The sequence below is a fragment of the Pteropus vampyrus genome, unplaced genomic scaffold (assembly GCF_000151845.1).
Source record: "Pteropus vampyrus isolate Shadow unplaced genomic scaffold, Pvam_2.0 Scaffold387, whole genome shotgun sequence".
NCBI classification, from domain to species: Eukaryota; Metazoa; Chordata; class Mammalia; order Chiroptera; family Pteropodidae; genus Pteropus; species Pteropus vampyrus.
Genome location: NW_011889168.1, coordinates 959405 through 963929, shown reverse-complemented (window position 1 = coordinate 963929; position 4525 = coordinate 959405). Strand labels below are relative to the sequence as shown.

General features: G+C 39.6%; 1 pseudogene; it reads right to left on the bottom strand.

Moving 5' to 3' along the window:
• Positions 1–797: 797 nt before the first annotated feature.
• Positions 798–916, bottom strand: LOC111731596 (annotated as a pseudogene).
• Positions 917–4525: the final 3609 nt, after the last annotated feature.

Here is a 4525-nt window from a genome sequence, read left to right as displayed (position 1 = left end):
TCCATAAGACTTTTAAAAGAAGATAAAGGAGAATATCTTTGTGACCTTGAATTAGGCAATGAGTTCTTGGAAGCAAAATCACACTTATGATCTGTAAAAGAAAAAAAATGATAAACTAGGCTTTATCAAAATTTAAAACTTTTGCTTTGCCAAAAACACTTTTAAGAGAATAAAAAGATAAGCTACCAACTTGGAAAATATATTTCCAAATCACATATCTGACAAAGGACTTGTAAACAGACTATACAAAGAATTTTCCATACTCAACAATAAGAAAACAAAGAACCCAAATAAAAATAGGCAAAGATTTTAATGAATATCTCACCAAAGAAGATATTTAGTTGGAAAATAAGCACATGAAAAAACATTCAACATCATTAGTCATTAGGGAAAGGCAAATGAAAACCACAATGAGATGCTATTACACACCTATTAGAATGGTTAATAAAATAAAAATAATTTAAAATCTGATATTGCTGGTGGAAACAAAATGGTACAGCCATTTTGAGAAACAGTTTGACAGTTTCTTATAAAGCTAAATTCACATTTATTGTATGACCCAGAAATCCTACTCCTCATTACATGCTCAAGAAAACTGAACATTTTTGTTCATATGATCAGAAAATGTATGTTTATACCAGCATTATTATAATTGTTAATAAGGGGAGACAACCCAGATGTCCTTCAATGGGTTAATGGGTTAACAAACTATGGCACATGAGTATGGTGGAATACTACTCAGAAATAAAAGGTAATGAACTATTGATAAACACAACAGGGATGAATCTCTCTTTTTACGCCTACAGCACCTGGTCTTCCTAGGTGGTCTCCCATCCATGTACTAACCAGTCCTGACCCTGCTTAGCTTCCGAGGTCAGATGGGATCGGTCTTGTTCAGGGTGGCATGGCTGTAGACCAACAGGGATGAATCTTAAATGTATTATACTGAGCCAAAGAAACCAGATTCACAATGCTATATACTGTATGCTTTTACACGACATTCTGGAAAAAGCAAAACTCTAGAGTTAGAGAACAGATCAGTGGTCACCAAGGGCTAGGGATGAGGGGTGGAGTTTGATTAAAGGAATGGCATGAAGAGATTTTTTAAAGATGATGGAACAGTTCTATATCTTGATTGTGGCAGTGGTAACATGACTATACATTTTAAAAACTCATAAGACAACTTTTTTTTTAAATGGCATAGATGTTACAGGCTTTGTCCATCTGTTCTTATGAACACATCAAAGTTATGACAGAAACACGGAACCAACAGCAAGCAGAGTTGCCCGGGGTCTAGATGGACAAGCCCTACAACTAGGGAGAGAGATGAACTACCCTGCAACGGGAGGAGGTAGGACGGAGCGAGGATGTGAGGCTGCCCAGTCCCAAGCAGCTAAGTGGGACAGAGGCTATGGCAGTGGCAGCTGGCAGCTGCAGACACCTCTTAAAGAGGCTGTGTCTATGACCGGATTTTCATGGGGATGGACTCACTTGCTCAGCACCAGCAGTTAGCTGCTCAGGGGGCACCAGGAACTTACAGGGGGACTCTGAGTTGTCGGATCGAGGGACAGAGGCGAGGCTCTCTCCTGGTCAGAAGTACTGGCAGTATCCATTGTTCCTCTGTTGAGCCCTTCCCCCTCCCAGTGTGCAGATGCAGCACTGCCATAGCTGAAACATCATCAAACTGGATAACAGAGGTTGTTCTGCCCAGAGGATTCCGTGAAACTTTGCCTCCCCCAAATCATGGTCCCACCCAAGCCACATCCAATTGTGTCCTTGACAAGTCCTATGCAACTTGCAGAGCAAGCTCCATGACTCATGCCGGTGGCGCTGACCTCGGTTTCTGGCGTGGTTTCTTGAGGCGGCTATATGCACAGCACAGGATGGGGCTAAAACTGGCCTGCAGCTGAACCTCTCAAAGCACTGTGCTACTGGACACCTACTACACAAAGGCATGCTGATAAGACCAGAAGATTTAGGAGATTTGCTTAGTATATAGAAACAGACACAGAAAGGCAGCAAAACTGGGAAGACAAAGAAGCAGAAACTACATGAGAGAACAGAACAGAGATCCAGGAATAATGGAGTCAAGCAATCTAACAGATGCAGAGTTCAAAACACTGGTTATAAAGATTCTCAATGAACTTAGGGGAAGTGCAGATGAATTCAGTGAGAACTTTAACCAAGAGATAAAAAAAAAACATAAAAATGGAAATGGAAATTATAAAAGGGAACCAGTCAGAAATGAAAAACATATTATCTGAGATGAAGAGTACATTAGAGGGAATTAACAGAGTGGATGAAGAAGAAGATTGAACAATCAACATAGAGGATGGGGAAGTCAAGGTCACCCAATCAGAACAGCAAGAAAAAAGAAGCCAAGAATATGATTATAATTTAAGGAGACTTTGGAACAAAATTAAGTGTATAAACATCCATGTCATAAGGGTCCCTGAAGGAGGAGAGGGAGAACAAGAATTTGAAAACCTATTTGAAGAAACAATGATGGAAAACTTTCATCACCTGGTGAAGGAAATAAACATACAAAACCAAAAATGGAAACAAACTCATAGACACAGAGAATATTTTGAGGGCTACTAGACAGAAGGGGGTTTGGAGGATGGTGAAAAAAGCGAAGGGATTAAGAAATGCAAATAGATAGATAGTTACAAAATAGTCATGGAGATATGTAGTGTAGCATAAGGAAAATAGTCAACAATGTTGTAATAAATATGTAAGGGGAAGAGAGGTACTAGATTTAGCGGGGTGATCTCTTGAGCTGTAATCACTATGCTGTACAACTGAGACTAATATATTATTGTATGCCAACTATAATTAAAAAAACTTATTTAGTGGTACAATGTAAATATGAACAACTAATTGTTTACTATATTTCAATAAAGCTGGGGAAAGAAACTCATAAAGCTGTACAACAAAAAGGAAGAATTTTGCTTTAAGTTAAAAAACAAATTAGAAAATTCTTCTAAATGTATATCTCCAGATCAGATATCTTCTCTTCAGTCATATATCTGGTATCTGCATTGGATATTTAATAAGCATCTTAAACCTAACCTGTCAAACCAATCTCATGATCTTTCCCCCAAAACTTGTCCCATATACAGCCTTCCCCATTTCAGTTGATGGCAACTCCATTCTTCTAGTTGTTCAGCCATTCTCGACCTCCCTCTTTATCTTATAACCCACATCCAACCTCCCATAAATCCAGTGTCTCTATCCTTCAAGAAGTTATTCAGAATCTCACTACTTCCACTCTTATCAACCTGGTTTAAGCTATCATTGTTTTGCAATGACATTTTTACTAGACTCACTTGTATTGGGCGTGGAGATGTGCCACCCAGCTGTGGGAAGTACCATCAGCAGAGTCTTCAGCTATTAACTCCTTTGGAGTCTGCTTCAGCTGCAGAGAGCCCTGTCATTCCCTCATTCAAAACACACAGGCCTCCTTGCTCTTTCTCAAGCAGACAGGTAAAAACCCTGCCTTAGAGTCTTTGTACCTGGCTGTTCTCTTTGCTTAACCACTTTTCCCTTAGATACCATCTGTATTAGTTTCTCAGGGCTTCCATGAAAAACACCACAAGTTTGGTGGCTCAAAACAAAAAGAATGGATTGTCTAATAGTTATGGAGACCAGAAGTCTGAAGTCCAGGGCCATGTTCTCTCTGAAGTCTCTAGAGGAAAATATTTCCTTTCCTCTTCCAGCTTCTGGTGGCTCCAGGCATTTCTTGGCTTGTGGCTGCATTACTGCAATTTCTCCCTCCATCTTTACATGGCCTTCTCTGCTGTGTCTGTCTTTCCTCGTCTCTCCATTGGATATAAGGGCCACCCAGATAATCCAGGATGATCTCATCTCAAGATCTTTATCTTAATCAAATCTGCAAAGGCTCTTTTCCCAAATAAAGTTGCATTCACAGGTTCCAGGAATTAGGACATGGATATAACCTTTTGGAGGCCACCACTCAGCCCACTATACCATTAGCTCACTCTTTCACTTCCTTCGAATCTTTCCTCAGAAGATGTCATCTCATGACCTATGCTCACCACTCTACTTAAAATGAAAACTTTCCTGCCCTCATCCCCTTCACAGCATTAATTTATCTTCACAGCATTTACCACCATCTGATATGCTGTATATTTTACTTATTTATTTACTTATTTAATATTTATCATTACAATAAATCTGCCTTCCCCATTAGAATGGCCAGGTTTTTTGTTTTTTGGTCTATTGTGTCCACTGCTGCAGCCCTGTCTATTAGAACAATGCCTGGTACAGTCATGGTGTTGAATAACCGAATACCCCCATTTTAAGAATGCTTCAGCAGGCATAGAGAGGTCAAGTAATTTGCCCAAGTGCAACATTCAAAACAAGGTTTCTCACACCAAAACTCATTTTGCTAATGTAATGACAAACTGTCTGGACCAGGACACTTTCCTGTAGTGGCAATGACCTCTGAGATGTCTGTTGTCTTAAGTTTGAGGAAACATTGAATCGACTGTTTACCCTTAGA